The following is a 27,266-nucleotide window of genomic DNA, read 5'->3' on the forward strand; positions in this document are numbered from 1 at the left end:
AGATGACAACATTATAAAACAGTTGATTTTCACGTATTTATTCTGTAAATGCAATGCAACTCCACTTAAAATTCCAAGAGCATTTTTAGGGGGCTTAATAAACTGATTCTACAAATTTGATAAATGAATAATGCTTCATGAATGGCTAAGACATTTTGGGGGGGAAAAAGGAGCAAAAAAAGGAGACTTACAATACCAGATATTAACATGTATTATAGAACCAGGCAGAAAAACAGGTCTGATGGAACAGAGGAGCATCCAGAAATAGACCCTGTGTATATGGGAATTTGGTATTTTATCAAATTGTATATGGAAAAATTGATATTGTATATGGGAAAATTGGGTTGTTATCTGGAGGAAAAAAGTTGGATCCTCATCTCAAACCATATCCTGGTGGCTTTAAGACATAAATTTAAAGATAGAATTGTCCCATATAGAAAAATGTAAATTATTCTTCGTGATCTTGGGTGGAGAGGATTTCTTAACAGGCTCCTCAAACTTATACAATAAAGGAAGAGATAGATTTGAATGCATTAAAAATGGACTTTTGGGGGGAGCGCCTGGGTGACTCAGTCAGTTAAACGCCTGACTGTTGATTTTGGCTCAGGTCATGATCTCATGGTCGTGAGATCAAGCCCTGCATAGGGCTATATATGCTGGGCATGGAGCCTGCTTAAGATTCTCTCTCTCTCTTTCTCTGTCTCTGCTCCTCCCCCACTCATGCAAGTGTGCACGTGTGCCTGCATTCTCTCTCTCAAAAAAATTAAAACTTAAAAAAAATTAAATTTTGGGGGGCTGCTGTTAAAAGGCCATCATCAAAATGAATGAATAGGTGACAGCTGGTAAGCTATGTGCAACATCTATGACTAAAAATAGTTTCTGGGATGCAGAGAAAAATATCTAACAATCAGCATGGAAAAATATAGAAAATAAATTAAGAAAAAAATTAAAAGGGAAATTATATGTCTAGGCAAATTACAGAGGGGAAAACTGAATGAATAATAAGTATATGCAGAAGTACTCAACCTCCATCAGAAAAACACAAATTTAAATAATAATAATAAGACCCAGCATCCATTAGATAGCATCACTCCCCTGTGGGAGACCCTTCAGAATTTCCCTATTTAGGGGATAAATCACATACCTAAAAATGGCCTGCATGGTTGACCATGAAGTTGGGGAGAGCATCTAGGGGATCTAACTACAACTTCTACTTTTTAAATATGCTTTCATTTTGGAAGAGTTACTAAAACATTTTTTTAAATGTTTACTTATTATTTTGAGAGAGAAAGAGCACAAGTAGGGGAGGGGCAGAGAGACAGGGAGACACAGAATCGAAAGCAGGCTTCAGGCTCCGAGCTGTCAGCACAGAGCCCGATGCGGGGCTTGAACCCACAAACCGTGAGATCATGACCTGAGCTGAAGTCGGACGTTTAACCGACTGAGCCGCCCAGGCACGCCTCGTTTTGGAGCAGTTAGATTTATGGGCTGATGTGGTGAAGAACTGACAGCTCCAGCCAACAACCAGGCAAGAAACTGAAGCACACGAGCAACCACATGAGTGAGCCTGAAATTTGATTTTCCAGTCCCAGCCCAGCCCTGAGATGTCGGGAGCCTCATCCGGCAGCTGGACCGCAGCCCCATCAGAGACCCCGAGACAGATTCACTCGGCTCAGCCACTCTCAGGATCCCTGATCCTCAGAACCTGTGTGAGATAATAACTATTTGCTGTTTTAAGTTGCTAAGTTTTGGGTTGATCTGTTACGCAGCAACAGATAGCAAAATAAGAGGTAAATCACAAATGGAGATTTTTGTGTGTTAAGGCGTATTTAGACACCATCATGAATTTTTGAGAATTCAAATAAAGATGTGTGTTATTTTTTTTAAACAAGCCTTTTATTTTGGGGTAATTTTAGATTTACAGAAACATCGCAAAGACAGCAGAAAAGAGTTTCCCTATACCTCACCCAGTTTCTACTGGTGTTAACCCCTTACATCACCATATTCCATTTGTCAAAACTAAGAAACTGACCTTGGCACGTTGCCATTCATCAACATCCAGACTGTATTTGGATTTGCCAGTGTTTCCACCAATGTCTTCTTTCTGTTCCAGGATCCCACGCAGGGCACCACCTTGCCTTTAATTATTATACGTCTGCAGCCTCCTGGTGTGACCACTTCTTCATCTTTCCTTGGTTTCATTACCTCGACAGAGATCTGAGCTAGGTTGAAATGACTTCTGCTTGTTGGGTTGTGTTTCTCTGACTGTGACACCACCAGGAAATTGAACCACAGGAACCCACGCTTTATAATATGAGGGTAATAACATTTATCCCACTGGATAATTAGTTGCACCTTTACTTGTGCAAATTTTTGGCTGTCTGTCTTCCCCACTAGCCTGTAAACTCCATGAAGGTGGGGACTATGTTTTTGCAAACCTAGACTGAAGTCTGGCACATCGCTCCATAGATAGACGTTGAATGAATATATTCATTCATATGCATGGGCACACATACGTAGTTAATGATCCATAAGTATTTTTAATGAATGAATGAATCTTAGTGTTCCTCAGAGGGCTTGGAATGGTACCTTATTTGAGTTAAGCCCTAAACAAATGGTAACTATTTGCCAAACACACTGCCAAATACTTTACCGAATAAATGCGCGCACAATTAAGTTACATAAAAGGAGACTTACAAAGTTCTAAGAGACAATGCTCTGCCTCCTGTCAAGGAGAAACTTATTGAGAGCCTAGGAATGATTTCTTTAGGTCGAGCCCAAAGCAGTTTGAGGGCGGGAAGCTATCAGAATGTGTCCAGGGGCAGCTCTCCTAGAAACGGCATGCTGGGGATGTACGATGTTTGGGTTCCTTGGAGAGAAAGGGGAAATTGTCAGGTTCTCAGGGGCCATGCGTGCAGAGAAAAACATCACAAGTTAACAACACGAGGGGGGGAAAATACAAATACTTCTGCTTCTTTGAAACCTAAAACCTAAGTTCAGAGAACTAGTCTAATTAAACCCAAGGTCATTTTAATTCAGCACAAAAATTCCGTGCATCTCTCAATTTGAATTTTAAAAACTCGCTCGTTAACATTACTATTCACAGTGCTGCTGGCACTTTAGTTAAAATGTGTAGGGCAAATCAGTCGCTGGACTTTTTTATGGTGGTGAGAGGTGGGGAGGGGGGGAATCCCATCTTAATGGAATTTGGGAAATGAGAAAAGCCTAGCTGGGGATGTGGATGTCTGAAAACAATAATGCATTCCAGTGGCAGCCACTGACATTATTATTAAAGGTTTTATGTGGTGCTTTATATATAATTTAGAAATAATAATAAATTGGAGTTGGATTTTTGGCTCCTCTCCCAGATTAAATCCCTTGAATGTTTATCTTATAGGAGACACAGAAAGAATTCAATTTTAGACCTGTATATTTATCTACCCTGTAAATGACAATTTTTTTTGTTTTGTTTTGTATAGGGAAAAAGTAAAAATGTGTCTTAAAGTAAAATACAAAAAAAAAGTCATTAAAGTAAAAATTCGGCACTGGGACTCTATAATATATTTTGCTAGTGGCAGTATAGCCCAATAAATCAGGTCTGTTTGTTTATTTTCTTTATAATTGATTTTCCATATTTTTCAGCAAGCCACAAAAAATTCAGCTTTAAATGTGTCTGTTTTTATCTATGACCTTCTATGGGAAGAAATTACTTCTGTCCGTATTTTAAATTACTTACCTTCATGAAATTTTCATGGCCTCACCTCCAGATGCTATTCCATAAAAGGGCTCATTCATTTATTCATCCATTGTTTGTAAACACCTTGCACTGGATTCCCAATAATTAGCAGTGTGTGACATATGGGTGACATGTTGTTATACATGTTTGTTGGATGGAGAAATGTTGTTTGCATTCATATAATACCGTTTTGAGTGTGTTTCCTAAGAAATGGTCATTTGAGATGGCCAACTTTCTTTCACTATATGCTCTCCATTTTTTTTTTTTTTTTTTTGCTAGTATAAGAACTTTTAACTTGGTTCTGCCTTTCGAAGGCAGGGACTTGCCCTCTCTTTGCTCTCTGACCCCCTCTCCCCTTCTTACTGGTTGGAATTTGGACACGGTGTTGACACATTGTAGCCAGTTAAAGGCAACCCTCTGAGGACGGCAGAATCGCGGACGGCAGAATCGCAGACGGAAGGTGCCTGGATCCCCGCGTAGCGCCTAGCGGAGCAGAGCTGTCCTCCAGCCTTGCACTCTGCACCTGTTCCACTATGTGAGCAAGAGACTAACTGCCATCTCTTTTAAGCCACTCTTATTTGGAGATGTCTCTTCCATAGCAGCCAATCCATCTTTAACCATATAGCTCTTAAGGCACTAGACTATAGAAATAACCATCATGCACGTCAGGATATGAGAAGTTCCAGGAGACAGTGCAGTAAATGCTCTGAGGGTTTGGAGGAGGGAGCAATCATATTCATTAGGAGAGCAAATTAGCTTTGCTTTAGAAACGAGGACGTCTGCATTTTGAGAGCAGCATTCCCCTGCAGCCTGATGGCCATGGATATTATTATATCCCAACTGCCTGGCTTACATCGTCTGTCTGTCTGACACAGAGTGGCCACCTGCAGACTTGGAATAGACAGCCATTGCAGAGGGCCTGGGTGGGGGGTGGTGTCACGTGCGCTCATCCTCCACCACGACAAAGAGGCTGCCCGAGCTTTCTCTATGTCAGTGGAGTTTGGCCCCTTGCAAATTACCAGGTGGTCAAGAGCTTTCGAGTCAGACGAACCTGGGGTATGGATTCTGCCTCTGTCACTTCCAGCTGTGGGACTGAGCAGAAGACTGTAGTCGCTGAGATCCGGCTCTTTGGGTTCAATGCTTCATTTTACCATGTAGGAACCCTGTGACCCGGGCAATTTGTTTAACCTCTCTGTGATCTGATTTCTCATGGGGACATTACCCCCTTGTTAGGGTTGTGGGAGAAATGAAGTGTGAACTTCTGATAATACATGATCAACACACACTTAAAGTGAAGTATGTGCCCGGTACACAAACATATTTATTTTTCTATTTAATATCTATAAAGAGAATAGTAGCTGGTATATAATAAATATTTAATAAACATGATGCACTATTGTTGCATAACCTAATGTAACCTAATGTAACCTAATGGCCTCGGTTTACTTGTGCGTAAAATTTAAAAAATGAGGACCCCTTTGGGTCATAAGGTTATATTTATAAAACCCCTTGCAAAATGCTTGGTGAATAGTAGGGTCAATAAATAATTAGGTGCTTTTTGATGTAAGTCTCTAAAAAGTATTTCCTTATGCCTCTCCTGTGTACTTTTTTTTCCCAATATATGAAGTTTATTGTCAAATTGGTTTCCATACAACACCCAGTGCTCATCCCAAAAGGTGCCCTCCTCAATACCCATCACCCACCCTCCCCCCCCCCCCCCCCCCGTGTACTTTGAAGGCAAATAAAGAGTTACGTGCAGTTTTGTTAAATGCAGACCTGAGGAGGGAAGAAGCCATGGGCATAAGTCAAATAGTAAGTGTTGGGCCTTAAGCTGTCTCTGTAAGGATGCTGCGGACAAGGAGAATTCCAGCTGGGGTCAGGGAGAGGGAGGTAGGACTACCTACCACTTCCTGAGGCATTCTGTGTGCTTGACCAAAGCCTTGGGAGGTGGCTGTGTCCTTTCTCACCGTCAGGAAAGTGAGATTCAGGGAGGGTAATTTATCTGACGGACCGCTGTTGCGTAGCCAGTCCATGGAATATCCGGAGCTTGCTGTCCGTACCTCCTGGAAATCCCATTCTGGCTTAAGGGCCAGCAGCAAGTCCAAGGAGCCAAGCAGGTGGTGGATGGTGAGCTTGGCATGTCCTCCCCGGAGATCCTTCCTGCCTGTCGGTGTAAGCAAGCCCTCTGCCCCTCCAACAGGATCTGAACCATCATGGAAGTTCCCCGAGCAAAAGACCCCAGACCCTGCAGTCAGCCCTCAGAGGCTCTTCCCCCTGGATCTTCCAGGTTCTGGTCATTTCTCAACACCTTAGGGGACAAACACCCCCTTTCCCTCCCTGGCGAGCGTTGGAGAGTTCTTACTTCAGTGTCTTCCGGGGCAGGGCACACCCAGTCTTGTGGTGTCATCGGGGACATTGAATTTGTGGGGAAGAGGGCTCTGAGTTGACCATACATTTCAGGAGCTCCTCAAAAGCATGGTTCTCTTTCTCCTGCCTTTCTGGGACTCTGGGAAGATTGTGACTGACTGTGAGGACCCTCTCAGTTCCAAACCATCCTTGCTGCTCTCCCTGTGCTGTTACTTCCTGGCCTTCATGACATGGGAGACAAGACATGGAGTGTCCAGGGTTCCACATGGGGCAGATGAGGCTTGATGCTTTCCACTCTGGGATTTCTAATCCTTCTGGGTCTCTGCCACCAGCCTTCACACCTTCTCTTCTGGGAGCAGGGCCCAAAGACAGACTGCCTCGGCCCCCTCCCTTCCCTTTCCGCTCTCTGCCTCCTTCCTGCGTAGCTCCGGGGTAAGGGAAGAGGTAGGTGAGGGGTGGGGAGGGCACAGGATGGGGAGCCACTTCTGCCAGATGGCACCTCTTTTCAGATGTTTTCTGTCTTTTATTTGAACGGTGCCTTTTGAACTTAGAAATGAATAATTTGTTGACTCTGTCCTCTGGACTTGACCTGGTCACAGACCTTGGGACATGAGCATGACCCACTTTTCATGATCCAAAGGGACTGTGAGTAGGGATTTTTAACTCACAAGGTCATCATCCTGCTGTATGTCCTTGCTTGGGACCTGTTTCATATGTGTTTGTGTATGAATGTGTGTGTGTGTGTGGGTGTGTGTGTGTGTTTCCATCCTCCCTTTGCTTCATGTATCCTTAAAGTGATGAGACAGATTCCACCAAGTTGTACAACTTCGTACAGAAACTGCATCGTGACTGTATGTTTCTGTTACTTGATAACCATTCGGACTTAGCACGTGTGAATTTTTCTGTACTTAAGAGTTTTTGAGAAGTTTCCCCAAGCACCTGTAGGCCATCATTCATATCAAGAACATTCATCAGAGGTTTATAGGATTTAGGACGAGCTCCAGGAATAGCTTTCATGAGTGGGGGTGACACATCCTTCAGCCTCATTATCTAGTGAAGATTTGCCCATTCTTTACCAAGAATTTACTCTAGATAAACCCATTTGAAGCTCCACCATCCCCTGTCTGGGAATATAAAAAAATAGAACTTTTTTGAGGGGAGGGTTCTCTTTACCTGATGATCTGTATTCACCTCCATATGCTTATGGTCAATATGCTTTGAATCAAAGAACATGAATTTTGAGTGGAAGATCTTCTCAACACAGTGGATGTGCACGTTTGGGACATCGAGGGAACACAATGAACGTGACCTTTAAGAGCTTGCTGCCTCTCCAGGTTTCCTTCTGAGCCGGTTTTAATGCTGAGATTCTGTTTGAAATGTTGTCACTGACTGACCACGTCAAGAGAGGTTGTCATGGGATGGACAGCTGTGAGTGACGAAATGTAGGGACACAATATGTGGGAAATCAGCAGGGTGGGGCAGGGAGGCAAGGAGAGGTTTCTGTTTTAATTAAAATTTTTAGGGGTGAGAAGGTGAAGGTGAGAGGTGATTTAAGATACAAAGTTTATCTTAAAATGTACTGTTAAATTTACTTAATTCCTTCAAAGTAGAACATTTGGAGGATACAGATGATTATAAAGGAGGAAACAATTACTCACCATTCCACCACCCAGAGACAAGCTTTTTTAGTGCATATATTCCTACATATAGCATGTATTATGTAAGAATATCTTAAAAATTTTTTAAAATCTATTTTGAGAGAGAGAGAGGAAGAGAGAGAGAGTAGGGAAGGGGCAGAGAGTGAGGGAGAGAGAGAAAATCCCAAGCAGGCTCCCCCCTGTCAGTGCAGAGCCCAACACGGGGCTCAGACTCATGAACCATGAGACCAGGACCTGAGCTGAAATCAAGAGTCTGACGCTTAACCGACTGACACACCCAGGCACCCCTTATATAAGAATATCTTAGGGGCGCCTGGGTGGTGCAGTCGGTTAAGCGGCCGACTTCAGCCAGGTCACGATCTCGCGGTCCGTGAGTTCGAGCCCCGCGTCGGGCTCTGGGCTGATGGCTCAGAGCCTGGAGCCTGTTTCCGATTCTGTGTCTCCCTCTCTCTCTGACCCTCCCCTGTTCATGCTCTGTCTCTCTCTGTCCCAAAAATAAATAAACGTTGAAAAAAAAATTTTAAAAAAAGAATATCTTATACTTGATATTTTATAAATGTTTGATTCAAAAAGCTTTTATAATTATGAAAGCAATGCATGTAGGAAACCTGAGGCGAGCAGACTGTGTGAGCTACAATGTAGTTAGCCATAGTCGCTGTCTTTACTCCCATGCGTTCCCTGAGGGTCAGTGTTGACATTTGATGTGCGTCCTTCCAGCTATTTTCTTCACACATGTACTCTCTGCAAATTGCTTTTTTCACTTAGCTACTCTTTCCCACAGCCACTTGGCCATAGATTTCCAATATCTCCTTCCTGTTCCCTGTGCTGGCGTCTGATCAGCTCAATCGATGAGTTCACTCTGAGAAACAGGCCAGAGGCACTGGTCCAATACCCACCTAGTGCCCTTTTGAATCACGGTCCATGATGGCACTCCCCCGGGACGGCCACTGAACATGGGTGAGATGGCTTCCCGGTCACGAGATGAGAGCAAAAGTCTACCTTCCCTCCTGGGAGAGAGGACTTCTCATGGTGAGTCTGTAGGGGGCCCCTGGGAGCGAGGGTTGTCCCCTGTGCACTGCCATCATGCTCGATAATCCCGACCCTGTCACAGCCATATTCTGTGTGGTGATGGTGCTTACTTAGCAGGTGCTACCTGCATTTGAGTTGATTTAAAGAAATGAGGGACATCTGGGTGGCTCAGTTGGTTAAGCATCTGACTTCGGCTCAGGTCATGATCTCACGGTTTGTGGGTTCTGCCCTGCATCGGGCCCTGTGCTGACAGCTCAGAGCCTGGAGCCTGCTTTGGATTCTGTGTCTCCCTCTCTCTCTGCCGCTCCCTCGTGTGCACTCTGTCTCTCTCTCTCTCTCAAAAAGAAACAAACATTAAAGAAGTGAAAAATGTGGTGTCTTGCACATCATTGTTTGTAGTTGCACATTTGTATGTGTTCCTGACTTGCACTTGAATGGCCTCTCGGGAACTCTGGAAAGATAGCTTCTGAGTTGGCTTCTAACTTGTCTGAAAAGTTTTGATGGTGTCTGTAACTCATGGCAGAGTTGGACAATCTAATTGCTCCCAGAAACACACTGTTTGCAAAATTACCCACCTCCTAAGAAGGATATAGGCCAGTATTAGCACCTGCGTGGCCACGGACAGAATGGGTGACTTCCCAGGGACTCCCTTTATTCTGTCACCAGTTGGACTTATCCTGTCTCCCTGTCTCCCTCTCTCTCTGACCTTGCTGGAAGGTGGATGCAGTGTTGCCAGAAATGAGTTTTTGTTTTGTTTGTTTGTTTGTTTGTTTTAGTTTTCCTTTATACCTCAGTTTATTCTATTAAAAGCAAATTCAGGCATTATATGTAAATTCACTACTCTAATAGATCTACACTTCTGTATTTGTAAATACCGATTTTCAATCTGTAAATAGAGCATGCGAGCAGGGGAAGAGCAGAGAGAGGGGGACAGAGGATCTGAAGGGGGTTCTGTGCTGACAACAGAGACCCTGATGCAGGGCTTGAACTCATGAACCATGAGATCATGACCTGAGCCAAAGTCGGACACTTAACCGACTGAGCCACCCAGGTGCCCCTACATGATTTTATTTTTCTTTTAGATTTCTCCTAGCAGTTTTTTTTTTAATTTAATTTTTTATTTTTTAAAATTTACATCCAAATTAGTTAGCATATAGTGCAACGATGATTTCAGGAGTAGATTCCTTAATGCCCCTGACCCATTTAGCCCATCCCCCCTCCCACAACCCCTCTAGTAACTCTCAGTTTGTTCTCCATATTTATGAGTCTCTACTGTTTTGTACTCCTCCCTGTTTTTATATTCTTTTTGTTTCCCTTCCCTTATGTTCATGTGTTTTGTCTCTTAAAATCCTCATATAAGTGAAGTCATATGATTTTTGTCTTTCTCTGACTAATTTTGCTTTGCATAATACCCTCTAGTTCCATCCACGTAGTTGCAAATGGCAAGATTTCATTCTTTTTGATTGCCGAGTAATACTCCATTGTATATATATACCACATCTTCTTTATCCATTCATCCATCGATGGACATTTGGGCTCTTCCCATACTTTGGCTATTGTCGATAGTGCTGCTATAAACATGGGGGTGCATGTGTCCCTTCAAAACAGCACACCTGTATCCCGTGGATAAATGCCTAGTAGTGCAATTGCTGGGTCGTAGGGTAGTTCTATTTTTAGTTTTTTGAGGAACCTCCATGCTGTTTTCCAGAGTGGCTGCACCAGCTTGCATTCTCAGCCAGAAATGAGTTTTTAAAGTGGAGATGGAAATCCACATTTTCTGTGAACTCTCCCAATTTTTATCTTTATTTTATTAAAATAATTTTTTAACATTTATTTATTTTTGAGAAAGATAGAGACAGAGCGTGAGCTGGAGAGGGGCAGAGAGAGTGGGGGACATAGAATCTGAAGCAAGCTCCAGGCTCCACAGAGCCCGATGTGGGGCTTGAACTCATGAACCGTGAGATCATGACCTGAGCCGAAGTTGGATGCTTAACCGGCTGAGCCACCCGGGCTCCCCTCTCCCAATTTTTAAATGCAAGCAATTAACTCAATTTTCCAAAACTCCATGCAGGTGGGAAAATACCACTCTGTGGGTTACTTTGGCGTCTATGGCACTGTAGTTGAGGGCAGAATTCTGTCTATCCATCAGGTCATGTTGTGTTTTCATAGGTTTTTACAATTTATCTCTGAAATCCTGAAGTCATTGTTTGCCTGCATCATGTGATTTATTGACAATCTGCTGAGGAGTTCTATTCAACTCCCTAGAGTGTCCCCTCCAACAGTACTGACAGGCTGACTTTAAACACTTAAAGCAAAAGGTGACTGTTCTTTTGGATGTAATTTTAACGGATTCTTATGGGATTTCAATTTAAGGAATGAGTTCTGTGGTCTTGTAAAGAGAGGCTGAGTGGAAATTAAACTTATTATGAAACCATCAGTGATCACGGTTTACCTTCCTAACATAAATTTAAGCCTAAAGTGATTTAAGAATGTTATAATATCATTTGTCTCTTTGAAACAGAGTAAAATGGTAGCATGAATTATAAAACTAAAAGGTGGTGAAGTTCTCTTTTCCATTGTTAGAGTCTAAGACTCCTTTTTATGTGAAATAAAGATGACAATTATAGAGAAATCTATCAGATGCTCTCCTTATCTACCCCCCCGCCCCGGGTTCATTCCTGCTTCTTCGGTACATTCTAAAATTTCCTACAAGGTCAGGGGCACCTGGGTGGCTCAGTCAGTTAAGCATCTGACTCCCGATTTCAGCTCAGGTCATGATCTCACAATTTGTGGGATTAAGCCCCACATTGGGCTCTGTACTGACAGCACGGAGCCTGCTTGGGATTCTTTCTCTCCCTCTCTCTCTGCCCCTCCCCTGTTCACTCATGCTCTCTCTCTCTAAACAAATAAACATTAAAAAAAATGCCTACAAGATCAGCAGGAAGTGTGACCTCACAGTTGTCCACACTAACTAGTGATTCATCTATTTTCTGGCTCGTCACCTTTTTCTTTCGAGGGATTAACCAGCTCTCAGGACACCAAGAACTATGAATAAGTTTGATTCTATAAGGATGATAAGAAAGTGAGTGAACGGAATTTGGCCATAGTTTCTGCCTTCGGTCCTTTATATTCTTGTTGCTGGGATGACACGCTATGATAAAAACCATTTCTTTGATGGGAATTTCTTTTCGCAGGAATCGGGAGAGATCCAAGTGTCAGTAACTTAGTTCCCAGACCAGTGGAGACCTTAAAACCCTGCCCTCCATCCAACAGTGGAAGTTTCCCTTCCAAAGTCAACCCAAATATATGGAAGTTAGAAAAAGCGCTAGTTTGGGGGGGAAATAGAGCTTAAAAGATCTAATGCCAAATGAGATACCGTATTACATTTAACGTGAAGACAAATTGTACATGACAGGGTTGCAAACACTGTTCCCTGGGAACATATGTATTTCTTCGTTTTTCTTCAAGACAGTTGGTTGGGGTTTAAAAGGCACAGATGGTTGGGGGAACCTGTCCTTGCATTTGTGTCTATCAGTAAAGACATTCCACAAATACAAGGTTCCTACCGGCTTCCAGTAAAGACCTTGTTGTTGATACCTTTTAACTGACATCATTCTGGAAGCCACAGACTTCAATGGCAGTGTGTCCCTGCCACGAGTATCCTAAGAAATGATCTCAGAATGGGTTTTGAATTTCAGTGGCTATATATTTATTTTAAAGTTAGTTGGAAAAAACATAACTAGCACAGCACCCAGTGAATTCAAAGATATTAAATGATCCTTTTGAAATAAAGTAGATGATTTCGAAGGAAATATTAAGTAAATTAAGCATGAAGTAGTTTAGGTGATACATGAACATGGGGAAAATCATACAGAGGGTACAGAAATGATGGAAGGTTCGGAAGCTGTGAATTAATGGAGCCTGACTGTATCTAGAGGGTGATACTATGTTTTAACTTTCAAATTTCAATCGGGTTAGGATTAGATGGACCTCAAAGGTCAAAATAGATCATGCCAAGGAGTCATCACCTTGGGGAGCCTGAAGAGAAGGTCAAGCTGGCTGTTGACCTTAGTTTCCCGTTCTAGCACCTGCTGTGTCTCAGGTTCTGTTCTTGCAAGGTATCGTGTTGTAAGTAACAGCGTACATTCTGGCCTCCAGACTCTCTGGCTGTATTGTCGTGTGAACTCAGACGAGTTATTCTATCGCTTGGAACCTATTTTTTCCCACCTGTAAAATGGGGAAAAATAGTATACCTAGCTTGGGAGTTTTCTTCTGGCATTAATAAACCAAAACACATCCAGGATTTTGGCCATCACCTCACAAAGAATTGAGTACATATTAGCTATTATTATTTTGTGTTTCTGAAAAAATATGTAAAGATAATGGCTTATATGTAACATTTCGTTTATGATGCGACAAAAGTTTATGTAAGAGAAATACTTGGTGAGTCCCACCGTGAAGCAAATAGCTACTGTGGAATGTGCTGCTTTAAAGCCTGTATTATGGGAGAGAATGGTTTTAAGGTGAGGTTGTTCTTAGAAATATCTAATTCCCATAAGGTTTGAAAGGGGTTTCTTTTCACTGGTCTTCACTATGAGTCGGCACAAAGAAAGTTATTTTGAAAGGAAATGTAAATTAGCTCAGTATTCTTGAAGGCAAACATTCCAGGCCGTATGTAGAATATTTGAGGATGACGGTCTGTATATTCAGGAAAAGATCTACATTTCTCCTGGGCACCTTTCGGAGAGATTCTAGATCAAGACCCCTGGACATGAGGTTTTGTTTTCCATTCTGGTTAGTGCTTCCTGAATAGGATTCAATTTCATTCTTAAAAAGGATCATAAGATGAAATCTTTCACAATTAAGTCTGTTCTATGTACTTACTTGGAAGAGATTTTGGGCATGGCTACTTAAGTAGGGGTGTAGGTAGAATCACAGACTTTTTTAGAGCGGGAAGAAACCGGAAGTTTTGTTGAGTTAGCCTCTGCCTCCTGTTTTCTCTTCCCCACGGAGCCCTGGAGAAGCTCATCAACTTGTCCACGATTGTCCAACTAGTTGTGGTCAGGCTTAGCTAGGCAGCGAGTGTGAATTACACAGCAGCGATCACCAACTGAATTCCTTCCCTGGACGATAAGCTTCTCGAGGACTAGAAGTACATCTTACTCATCTCCATGTCCCTTGCCTTCAGCCCAACTTCTGGCACACGGCGGTCTTCACTGGGAGTTTGGTGACTCAGGAGAGATCACCTTCTCCCCACCCAGAAACCATTGAAATTCTCATGATAATTAGGTAACAGTTCTATGATTTACACTTTGAAAGATTCTTTTTCACTAAAGCCACACACATTTTATCTCTAAAGTGCTTTTTCCAGATGTTTCTAATGAATCATGGCAATGTGCTTTCACAATTATGACCCATGGACTAGTCACCTTAGAATCTTCTAGAGTCCTTGTTAAAAATGCTCAGAATCGGGGAGCCTGGGTGGCTCAGTAGGTTAAGCATCCAACTTCAGCTCAGGTCGTGATCTCATGGCTCATTAATCTGAGCCCCGTGTTGGGCTCTGTGCTGACAGCTCAGAGACTGGAGCCTGCTTCAGATTCTGTCTCTGTCTCTCTCACTCTGCCCCTCCCCTGCTTGCACACTTACTCTCTTTCTCTCCCTCTCCCCAGTACAAATACACATTAAAAAAATTTTTAAAAATTCTCAGAATCTTCTAGAGTCCTTGTTAAAAATACGGATCCAACCTTAGACTCCTGGAGGTGTCTCAGAATCAGCATTTGGGATCTCCAGGCAGTTTCGATGTTTGCTGAAGTCTGAGGACCACTCCTCTAGGAACTTTTACAAAGAGCGTTTATATAGCACCGTCTTTCAAGTAATTTAGATTCCTGCATCCCAAGCACAGATTTCAGGAGGAGTTCTTTAACATTTTAAGTACAAAATAGAAAATTTCCAGTAGGAATGGGGGAATTGGGCAGAAGGTTTCCCTTTTGCATTCCAAGCAGGGGATGCTTTGAGCCAACTTACCTGGAGCTACGCTCAACCTCGGTAAGTGCCTCTAAGACAGACCGAGGCACCTGGGACAGGAGTGGTCCTCATCTTTAAAATGGGTTTGATTTGTATAAACTGGCCACTCCTTCTGGAAGTGCTGTGGGTCATGACCTCTCCCATAGGCTGTTCTTCCTCTTGTCATTATACCAGTTGTCATCGGATCCCAGGACTTCAGGAATACACCTCCCCCACCCTCTGTGACATTTTCTACCTGCAGCACAGACTCTGTGGCCATGGCCCAGATTTGCTTCCTGCCCCGGGCGTGGGACACAGGACCTCCTGTACACTCACTCCTTGATGTTTTGTGGGTCTACTTGCCCAGACTGTCTGCTGATTGGATAATGAGCAGCAAATGTTCATGGAGTGCTAAAGGTTTCACCGAATCCAGCCATCTGGAGTGAGGGTGTAGTCCCTTCCACTTCCAAGTCTGGAGTCTGTGAGCAGGCCAACACGGATCATGTTCTTCTTGCCTGGGCCATGGGGGACCAAAACCAGTGGATTCATTCGAGCAGTGAGGACCAGGCAGAGAACTGGGGCGTGTGATCTCTGGCAAGAGGGGTGGCCAGAGCAATTGTGGAAGGGGCGTGGGTGCCCCTGGCAGAATTGTCCCCACGAAGTCTGTGCACACCACGTTTCTGCTGATTAGCACAGTGGCATGACGTGTACTGGCCCTATGTTTTAGAGGTGATGGGGTGAATGTTACAGAGCTGAGTTGTGCACAAAGCTCTTACAGAGCCTTAAAATCATGGAGAATTACCTAGAGACAGGACCTCGATGGCCCAGGTGTGCAAGAATCTTTTTTTCTTGACTCTGGGTGATGGTGGAAAACTCTCCCACTGAAAATCTGGGGACAAATAAGTGTTAGAAAAATGATCCTGGTACTTTCTTTTATGAAGAAACAGAGAGGTTCTAGCATGCTAAAACCCAAGCCCTTGATTTACAAAGGAGGTGAACTCTACTTTGCTATCGCAAAGCAGAAAAGCTAAAAATATCCGCTTTCATGAAATCTCTGCCTCTTTTGTTCCCTCATCTCTGGCTTGCAGGTTTATGGTCCCAACAGCCTTGGGTAGTTCATGATGCTCACTTTATTTGTTTATTCATGTTCAGCCCTGCTCTGCATTACTCTGTGATCCTGGCTCGTTTGATGCATCGTAAATACTAATCAGCTAATCTGTCTTTCCTACTGACAACAATAAAGAGGAGTAAGCATCTGACTGTTCTCTCTGTGCCTAAATGTCTGCCCCAAAGAGCCTCAATTCCCCAAGTAGAGACCGGATTAAAACAAGACATCTTTTGGACAGTTCTGAAGGAGAGGTATCCAGCCACTCACTTATTAGTGTGAAATACTTAGATTTTTTCCCCTTCCCATACCAAGCTGAAAGCTCCATTTAGAAAGAGATTTATCTGTTTATGAGGTGGAGAAGAAAGTAGGGATGGGGTTGGGGGGAGATTTCGACAGTCCAGGATGTCAGAGAGAATTGCATGTGGTGCTGGGGCCCAGATGCTGGGAGAGGTGAAGGGGAAGCTGAGATTAGCTTGGGCTCTCTAGTAACTTAGTCTAGAGTGGGAGGAGCCCCTTTGCTTAAAGAATAATTGTATGGACATTACACTTTCTGCTCCTTCACATTATTTATCAGGAAGTCATCCTGAATTAGCCTGGTGGGACTTTTGTCCTCTTTCGTTCACAGAGCTGTCCAGTGGGAGAAAACGAGGCACAGCAGATAGGAATTTTTGCCCAGATTGGAGTTTTGCCTTGGCCAGCTGTGCAGCTAACCTTTCACCTGACGGCTAATTGCCTGCGGATCTCAGAAGCTGAAACGAATTAGAAATCAAGAAATTAGAAGTCTCAGTAAATGGAACATTCTGGAGGCCTTCGGAAACTTGTTTCCCTCCCAAAGCAAATTTTGCTTCCATGTGCCTCTTGCCGTTGGGAAGGAAAGTATACCCTAAGTGTCCCTACATGAATAGGTCTCCTAGATATATTAAAAGAATGAATAAGTTTCAACACTAAGCCCTAAGTATGATTCATTTTATGTTACAGGCACACACAGAGCTACATAAATATATGAATAAATGTAGGTAGCTGTGTCATCAGGTTGTTATGAGGATTAAAAAAAGATGATGCGTGTAAAATGCTTAGAACAATGTCTAGCACAGTGTAAATATGTCACAAGTGTTAGTTATTACCATGAGGTAATGCATTTGGAACGATTTGTATTGAACTTGTAGCCAAACTCATAACAGTGGGATGGGAGGATGAAAGAATTGGATTTTAGCCTTACCTTTAATGTTTAAATACTTTTGCAATAAAAAAATAATTCACATATTACTTACATAATTAAAAATTAATTGGTACACCCGAAACTAATACAGCACTGTATGTTAACTAACTGGGATTAAAATAAAAAACTTAGAAAAAAACTAATTTAACAGATCCTAAAAAACCTGGTGGATATCTTCAGACTAAAAATTTAAGAGAGGGGCACCTGGGTGGCTCAGTCAGTTGAGTGTCTGAGTCTTGGTTTTGGCTTAGATCATGATCCTGCTTAAGATTCTCTCTCTCCCTCTCTCTCTCTGCCCCTCCCCTGCTCAGGCTCTCTCTCAAACATTTAAAAAAAAATTTAAGAGAGGGGTGCCTGGGTGGCTCAGTCAGTTAGGCGTCTGACTTCGGCTCGGGTCACCATGTCGTGGTTTGTGAGTTCGAGCCCCGCGTGAGGCTCTGTGCTGACAGCTCGGAGCCTGGAGCTGCTTCGGATTCTGTGTCTCCCTCTCTTGCTCTGCTCCTCCCCCGTTCATGCTGTCTGTCTCTCTGTCAAGAATAAATAAAACGTTAAAAAAAATTAAAAAATTTAAGAGAGAAATCTCAAGCAGTGCTGCCCTTGGACCTGGACAGAGGGGATCCTGCCCTGAACCCTATGCTTTGCAGAGTCCATTATCACACACACACACGCACACACACGTCAGAGAAAGGGGCAACTCTGTCACTGAGGAACTCAACATGGGCATAGTTTGATTTACCACTAATTTAAATGCTAATTTAAAACCTAAACACCTGCTTTTGTAAGTAGCCGGATTCAGGCCTCAGGGAACTGCTTCGTGCCTCTGGTCCCGTGTCCTTGACACACAGGCAGCTGCCTCGGATGTCACGAGGGGTCACTGTCGTGTGGCTGTCTGTGTTGGGGTGCCTTTGGGGTGTAAGAATGATGTGAGCAGCAGAGCACCGAGGTAAAGCAAAGACAATTTAATTAATTTATCTTTAATTAACTTCTAACAGATTCTTGTAGAAAGAGTTATTGCTTCCCAGCTGTGCCAAGCGTTCCTTCTCCGGCTTCTCTTTGTGTTCCAATTCTTCGTTCCAGAGGAACTCATAAATTAGCACAGTGTTTGCAGGAGTTTCAGTGGCAGCTGAGCAATATTTTGCAATATTAAAACAATGCATATTATCCTTCAAGTTGCATATTCGTAGGTCTAAATACAGCGTGCAAGACGTGTGGTGTCCATTCTGCACATGGGCAACGAGATGATAATTGAAGGCTAGAACTGTGAAACGTTTTACTTCTATAAAATATACGCCATAAGGTATGGTTACCTTTTTCAAAAAATTAAAACTTCAGTTTTAAGAACTTTTGTTTTAAAAATTTTATATTCATGCATTCAACATTTTGTTTTGCCCATACATACTCTCTCCTCCACACACACACTGGAATGTATTAGAAGCAAAATAGCCTATTTGAAAGCATAAAAATCATTTTAATTGTTAAAGTTGTTAAATTGCAAGTTTTAAGTTTTCTTTTAACTGACAACTTTTTGTTTCTTAAATTATTTTTTTTTATGTTTATTTGTTTTTGTGATAGCGAGAGACAGAGCGTGAGCAGGGGAGGGGCAGAGAGAGAGGGAGACACCGAATCCGAAGCAGGCTCCACGCTCCAAGCTGTCAGCACAGGGCCCATGCGGGCTTGAACCCATGAACCAGGAGATGGTGACCTGAGCCGAAGTCGGATGCCTAATAGACTGAGCCACCCAGGTGCCCCTGGGGCTGCTTATTCTTGACTATTCATTTGCTGTGTTCCTTCTTCCACCTCGATGTGTCCAGATTGTTCCATGGGAAACCAAAGTGGTCAACTCCCTGAGCAGGACCAAGAGGCTTAGCACATGAGGATGGCCTGTTCTGCCTTCTCTCTTTCTCTCCCCCCCCCCCCCCGCCCCAGATTATTTAATTCCCTCCACGCCATAGCTCATGGGGATATTCTCCTGAAGCTTTTGGTGAAACCACAGCCTTTTCTTCCCTTCTGTTCCGCTTCTACAAAGCCTGCCCTCTTAGATGATTGCTGACCACTTCTTGCTAAATTGTTAGCTGATAATTGAAATCTGAACCAAAATATGGGTTTAAGGGAAGGTCTTTCCCAGGATAGTTGAAATTATAGAGGACAGTGTTTCTCACAGTTGATTTTAGACATTGATTCAAATAATGAAAATGCCCTCCCTTTTATTTCTTTTCAGTTCTCTGTTGAGCTCAGGAAAAAAGTTTCATTTTGTGGCCCGAATGTAGTTTAATGTCTCTTTCTTGGAAATTCCCACCCCTCACCTTTTTATTTAAAAATCAACTTGTGGGGCGCCTGGGTGGCTCAGTTGGTTGAGTGTCCGACTCTTGGTTTTGGCTCAGTCATGAACCCAGAGTTCTGGGATCAAGCTCTGTGTCGGGCTCTGTGCTGAGCATGGATCCTGCTTAACATTCTCTCTCTCTCCCTCTACCCCTCTCCCCTGCTCGTGCTCCTCTCTCTTCCTAAAAACAAAAACAAACAAAAAAACAACTTTACTGAGGTAAATTTACATCTTATAAACTGCACCATTTTTAAGTGATGGTGAATTTGATGAATGTATACAAATCATGACGACCACAATCAAGATGGAATGTTCCCGTCATGCCTAAGTTCCTTTGGCCTCCCTACCTCTGGCCCCAGGCAACCACAGATCTGTTTCTAGCACTATAGGTGGATTTTCCAGAATTTCAAGTATACAGAATCATGCAAGATATATGTATTTTGTTCCTGGCTTCTTTCACTCTGCATAATATTTTTGAGAGTCAACTATGCTGTTGTGTGTATTAGTACTTTGTTCAATTTTATTGTTGACTGGTAGTCCTTTGTATGGATATACCAAACTTTGTTGATCTATTTACCTATTTAATTTTTTTTAATGTTTATTTTTGAGAGAGAGAGAGAGAGAGAGAGACAGAGAGAGAGACAGAGTACAAGTGGGGGAGTAGCAGAGAGAGAGAGAGAGAGAGAGAGGGAGGGACACACAGATTTTGAAGCTGGCTCCAGGCTCTGAGCTGTCAGCATGGAGCCCGATGAGGGGCTCGAACTCACGAACTGTGAGATCATGACCTGAGCCGAAGTCAGACGCTTAACCGACTGAGGGACCCAGGCACCCCTGTTTTGTCTCTTAAAGTCCTCATATGAGTGAAGTCATATGATTTTTGTCTTTCTCTGACTAATTTTGCTTTGCATAATACCCTCTAGTTCCATCCACGTAGTTGCAAATGGCAAGATTTCATTCTTTTTGATTGCCGAGTAATACTTCATTGTATATATATATACACCACATCTTCTTTATCCATTCATCCATCGATGGACATTTGGGCTCTTTCCATACTTTGGCTATTGTCGATAGTGCTGCTATAAACATGGGGGTGCATGTGTCCCTTCGAAACAGCACACCTGTATCCCTTGGATAGATACCTAGTAGTGCAATTGCTGAGTTATAGGGTAGTTCTATTTTTAGTTATTTGAGGACCTCCATACTGTTTTCCAGAGTGGCTGCACCAGCTTGTATTCCCACCAACAATGCAAAAGAGATCCTCTTTCTCTGCATCCTTGCCAACATCTGTTGTTACCTGAGTTGTTAATATTAGCCATTCTGACAGGTGTAAGGTGATATCTCATTGTGGTTTTGATTTGTATTCCCCTGATGATGAGTGATGTTGAGCATGTTTTCATGTGTCAGTTGGCCATCTGGATGTCTTCTTTGGAGAAGTGTCTATTCATGTCTTTTTCCCATTTCTTCATTGGATTATTTGTTTTTGGGTGTTGAGTTTGCTAAGTTCTTTACAGATTTTGGATACTAACCCTTTATCTGATATGTCATTTGCAAATATCTTCTCCCATTTCCTTGGTTGCCTTTTAGTTTTGCTGATTGTTTCCTTTGCTGTGCAGAAGCTTTTTATTTTGATGAGGTCCCAATAGTTCATTTTTGCTTTTGTTTCCTTTGCCTCCGGAGACATGTTGAGTAAGAAGTTGCTGCGGCCAAGATCAAAGAAGTTTTGCCTGCTTTCTCCTCGAAAGCAGGATTTTGATGGCTTCCTGTCTTACATATAGGTCTTTCATCCATTTTGAGTTTATTTTTGTGTATGGTGTAAGAAAGTGGTCCAAGTTCATTCTTCTGCATGTCGCAGTCCTGTTTTCCCAGTACCATTTGCTGAAAAGACTGTATTCCACTGGATATTCTTTCCTGCTTTGTCAAAGATTAGTTGGCCATACATTTGTGGATCCATTTCTGGGTTCTCTACTCTGTTCCATTGATCTGAGTGTCTGTTTTTGTGCCAGTACCATACTGTCTTGATGATTACAGCTTTGTAGTATAGCTTGAAGTCTGGGATTGTGATACCTCCTGCTTTGGTTTTCTTTTTCAAGATTTCTTTGGCTATTTGGGATCTTTTCTGGTTCCATAAAAATTTTAGGATTATTTGTTCTAGCTCTGTGAAGAATGTTGGTGTTATTTTGATAGGGATTGCACTGACTATAGTCAATGTAGTCAATGCTATAGTCAATGATAGTAGATTGCTTTGGGTAGTATCGACATTTTAACAATGTTTGTTCTTCCTATCCAGGAGCATGGAATCTTTTTTCCATTTTTTGGTGTCTTCTTAAATTTCCTTCATAAGCTTTCTATAGTTTTCAGTGTATAGATTTTTCACCTCTTTGGTTAGATTTATTCCTAGGTATTTTATGGTTTTTGGTGCAATTGTAAATGGGATCAATCCCTTGATTTCTCTATTACTTCATTGTTGGTGTATAGGAATGCAACCAATTTCTGTGCATTGATTTTATATCCTGCAACTTTGCTGAATTCATGAATCAGTTCTAGCAGTTTTTTGGTGGAATCTTTTGGGTTTTCCATAAAGAGTATCATGTCATCTGCAAAGAGTGAAAGTTTGACCTCCTCCTGGTTAATTTGGATGCCTTTTATTTCTTTGTGTTGTCTGATTGCAGAGGTTAAGACTTCCAGTACTATGTTGAATAACAGTGGCGAGAGTGGACATCCCTGTCTTGTTCCTGACCTTAGGGGGAAAGCTCTCAGTTATTCCCCATTGAGGATGATATTAGCGTTGGGTCGTTCATATATGGCTTTTATGATCTTGAGGTATGATCCTTCTATCCCTACTTTCTTGAGTGTTTTTATGAAGAAAGGATGCTGTATTTTGTCAAATACTTTCTCTGCATCTATTGAGAGGATCATATGGTTCTTGTCCTTTCTTTTATTGATGTGATTAATCACATTAATTGTTTTGTGGATATTAAACCAGCCCTGCATCCCAGGTATAAATCCCACTTGGTCATGGTGAATAATTTTTTAAATGTATTATTGGATCCAGTTGGCTAATATGTTGTTGAGGATTTTTGCATCCATGTTCATCAGGGAAATTGGTCTATAGTTCTCCTTTTTAGTGGGGTCTCTGTCTGGTTTTGGAATCAAGGTAAATGCTGGCTTCATAGAAAGAGTTTGGAAGTTTTCCTTCCATTTCTAGTTTTTGGAACAGCTTCAAGAGAATAGGTGTTAACTCTTCCTTAAATGTTTGGTAGAATTCCCCTGGAAAGCCATCTGGCCCCGGACTCTTGTTTTTTTGGGGATTTTTGATTACTAATTCGATTTCCTTACTGATTATGGGTCTGTTCAGATTTTCTATTTCTTCCTGTTTCAGATTTGGTAGTGTATATGTTTCTAGGAATTTGTCCATTTCTTCCAGATTGCCCATTTTATTGGCATATAAAATTGCTCGTAATATTCTCTTATTATTGTTTTTATTTCTGCTGTGTTGGTTGTGATCTCTCCTTTTTCATTCTTGATTTTATTTATTTGGGCCCTTTCCTTTTTCTTTTTGATCAAATTGACAAGGGGTTTATCAATTTTGTTAATTCTTTCAAAGAACCAGCTTCTGGTTTCATTGATCTGTTCTACTGCTTTTTTTGGTTTCGATAGCATCAATTTCTGCTCTAATCTTTATTAATTCCTGTGTTCTGCTGGCTTTGGGTTTTATTTGCTGTTCTTTTTGCAGCTCTTTAAGGTGTAAGGTTAGGTTGTGTATATGAGATCTTTCTTCCTTCTTTGGAAGGCCTGGATTGCTATATACTTTCCTTTTATGACCACCTTTGCTGTGTCCCAGAGGTTTTGGATTGTGGTGTTATCATTTTCATTGGCTTCCATATACTTTTTGATTTCCTCTTTAACTGCTTGGTTATCCCATTCATTCTTTAGTATGATGTTCTTCAGTCTCCAAGTATTTGCTACCTTTCCAAATTTTTTCTTGTGGTTGATTTCGAGTTTCATAGCGTTGTGGTCTGAAAATATGTATGGTATGATCTCGATCTTTTTGTACTTGCTGAGGGCTAATTAGTGTCCCAGTATGTGGTCTATTCTGGAGAATGTTCCATGTGCACTGGAGAAGAATGTATATTCTGCTGCTTTAGGATGAAATGTTCTGAATATATCTTTTAAGTCCATCTGGTCCAGTGTGTCATTCAAAGCCATCGTTTCCTTGTTGATTTTTTGATTAGATGATCTGTCCATTACTGTGAGTGGGGTGTTGAAGTCTCCTACTATTATGGTATTACTATTGATGAGTTTCTTTATGTTTGTGATTAATTGATTTATATATTTGGGTGCTTTCACATTTGGCGCACAAATGTTTACAATTGTTAGGTCTTCTTGGTGGATAGACCCCTTAATTATGATATAATGCCCTTCTGCATCTCTTCATACGGTCTTTATTTTAAAGTCTAGATTGTCTGATGTAAGTATGGCTACTCCAGCTTGCTTTTGTTGACCATTAGCATGATAGATGGTTCTCCATCCTGTTATTTTCAATCTGAAGGTGTCTTTATGTCTAAAGTGGGTCTCTTGTAAACAGCAGATAGATGGATCTTGTTTTCTTATTCATTCTGATACCCTATGTATTTTGATTGGAGCATTGAGTCCATTGATGTTTAGAGTGAGCACTGAAAGATATGAATTTATTGCCATTATGTTGCTTGTAGAGTTGGAGTTCCTGGTGGTGTTCTCTGGTCCTTTCTAATCTTTGTTGCTTTTGGTATTTATTTATTTATTTATTTATTTATTTATTTATTTATTTATTTATATTTTCATCTTTTCTCGCGTCAGAGAGTTCCCCTTAAAATTTCTTGCAGGGCTAGTTTAGTGGTCACAAACTCCTTTAACTTTTGTTTGTCTGGGGAACTTTTTATCTCTCCTTCTATTTTGAATGACAGCCTTGCTGGATAAAGAATTCTTGGCTGCATATTTTTCTGATTCAACACATTGAATATATCCTGCCACTCCTTTCTGGCCTGCCAAGTTTCTGTGGATAGGTCTGCTGCAAACCTGATCTGTCTTCCCTTGTAGGTTAAGGACTTTTTTTCCCTTGCTGCTTTCAGGATTCTCTCCTTGCCTGAGTATTTTGTGAATTTGACTATGATATGCCTTGTTGATGGTCGGTTTTTGTTGAATCTAATGGAGGTCCTCTGTGCTTCCTGGATTTTATGTCTGTGTCTTTCCCCAGGTTAGGAACGTTTTCCACTATGATTTGCTCACATAACCCTTCTATCCCTATTTCTCTCTCTTCCTATTCTGGGACCCCTATGATTCTGATTTTGTTCCTTTTTAATGAGTCACTGATTTCTCTAATTCTTAAATTGTGCTCTTTTGCCTTAATCTCCCTCTTTTTTTCTGCTTCATTATTCTCCATAAGCTTGTCCTCTATATCGCTGATTCTCTGTTCTGCCTCATCCATTCTTGCCGCTGCTGCATCCATCCGTGATTGCAGCTCAGTTAAAGCATTTTTAATTTCATTCTGGCTATTTTTTACTTCTTTTATCTCTGCAGAGAGGGATTCTAGTCTATTTTCAACTCCAGCTAGTATTCTTATTATCGTGATTCTAAATTCTGGTTCAGACATCTTGCTTGTATCTGTGTTAGTTAAATCCCTGGCTGTCTTTTCTTCGTGTTCTTTCTTTTGGGATGAATTTCTTCATTTTGTATTTTGAAGGGAGAAAAGGAATTAATGAGGTAGAAAACTTAAAATTACAAAAATATTAAAATTAAAAATTAAAAACACACACACAAAATTGAATAAGTGATGCTAGATCCTAGGTGTGTTTTGGTCTGGGTGTTGAAAGTGGCTTGATAGGTTAGAGAAAAAAAGGGGGAACAAAAGAAAAAAAGAAAAAAGGGAAATTGTTTGAAAATTTGGAAAAGAGAATACACTGAAGTAGACTAAAATAAAATGATGGAAGTAAAATAGAATTTGAAAAAATTTACACAAAAGTAAAAAATATAGTTAAAAAAATTAAAGAAAATATTCTTAAGAAAAATTGAAAATAAAAATGATTTTTTTTCTCTTTCTGTATTCAAGTAAAAAAAAAGGAAGTGAAAAAGAGAAAAAAGAAAACAAGAAAGAAAATTTAATAGATGGACCTGCTAACAGACTGAAATACGCCTGAAATTACTTCGTTTTCCCCTAGAAGTTAGACAATGAAGCACTTTATAGTCCATAAACTAAGCAGGGGGTGAGACTTGTGTTTTTTTTTTTTCAACATTTATTTATTTTTGGGACAGAGAGAGACAGAGCATGAACGGGGGAGGGGCAGAGAGAGAGGGAGACACAGAATCGGAAACAGGCTCCAGGCTCCGAGCCATCAGCCCAGAGCCTGACGCGGGGCTTGAACTCCCAGACCGCGAGATCGTGACCTAGCTGAAGTCGGACGCTTAACCGACTGCGCCACCCAGGCGCCCCGAGACTTGTGTTCTTGAAGAGGGAGGTTGGCCCAGTTGGGCGGGGCTTAGTGTAATGGCTCCATTCTCCACTAGATGGCGCTGCTAGCCTACCGGGGTGGGTTGTTGTGGCGCTTGGAGGTGCATTGCGCATGCTCAGGAGCAGTGAAAATGGTGTCCCCCAGCCACCCAGTCACTAGTGCCAGAACTCTGTTCTCTCCGACCAGCAATCGTGCACCCCTCCTTTGTCTTCAGCTTTCATCCTCTCCCCGCTTTTACACTGTCCGTAACCAAGCCCCAGGTAGTACCCCTCTCCCGAGTTTTGTCTCAGAGGCGGCTGTTTTCCCCGGCCCCTTACTTCCGCAGGACAGCGGCTTTGACCCGCTCCGCCCCTTGCGGGAGGGTCTCACCAGCAATGGCCGAATGAGCAATGGCTGAATGCCGGCTGCACCCAGGAACGCTTGCTGGACCCTGCTGCTGCCGGGGCCCCGAGACTGTGGCCAGGTGCCAGCTCGCCCCAGAAAAAGTTCGCGAGATAGGGTAGCAGCAGCGTTTCAGGGATTATGGAAAGTCACCACACACATCTGGCACCAGGCTTCACCCTTAACGACCTTGTTCCAGCACCAGCGAATGTGGACGTTCTCTGGGGTCTGCTGGGACCAGGTGGCCTCATAGCCTCTACCAAACGTCCTTCCAGCAGTGGAACCGCTTTTCCCCGCGTGGTCCAAGAACCTCCCGGACCCCACTCTGCTCCTGGGGATTCGCCCTTCCCACCAGAGCACCGCCAGGTAGGGAGCTGCCGAGTTGCAGCCTTTGCGCTCCCCTTGTTTACAGTCTTAATGGAATTTAAACCCTCTCCTTTCTCCTTTCTCCCTTTTTAGTTGAGTCCCTGCGGCTGTTTCCAATATTCCACATTCTCTCCAGCTGCTTTTGGGGAGGGGTGCTTTTCCCGTACTCCTCTCCCCCACCATCTCTGTCCTCTCTCTGTCTGCAAGAGCGGCTCCCTCCACAGTTTCTCTCTCCCCAAGTTCACCTCTCCCCGCTGCGTACCTGAGAATGCTGTGGTTCAGGTTGTTGTGTTAATCCTCAGATCCGTTTTCTAGGTGCGCAGGATGGTTTAGTGTTGGTCTGGCTGTATTTCATGGATGCGAGACACACAAAAAACTTCCATGCTGTTCCGTCATCTTGGCTCCCTCCCTCCCATGTTTTCTTTTAGAAGTTTTATCAGTATTAGCTCTCATATTTAGGACTATGATCAATTTTGAGTCATTTTATTCTGTGTTGTCTGAGGTAAAGTTTGAAGTTGAAAATTTTTTTCTTGCGTATGGATAACCAGTTGTTCCAGGACCATTTGTTGAAAAGACTGTTTTTTGGCCCTTTGA

The sequence above is a fragment of the Puma concolor genome, chromosome D2, assembly GCF_028749965.1.
Source record: "Puma concolor isolate L17-30 chromosome D2, mPumCon1.1.hap2, whole genome shotgun sequence".
Lineage (NCBI taxonomy): Eukaryota > Metazoa > Chordata > Mammalia > Carnivora > Felidae > Puma > Puma concolor.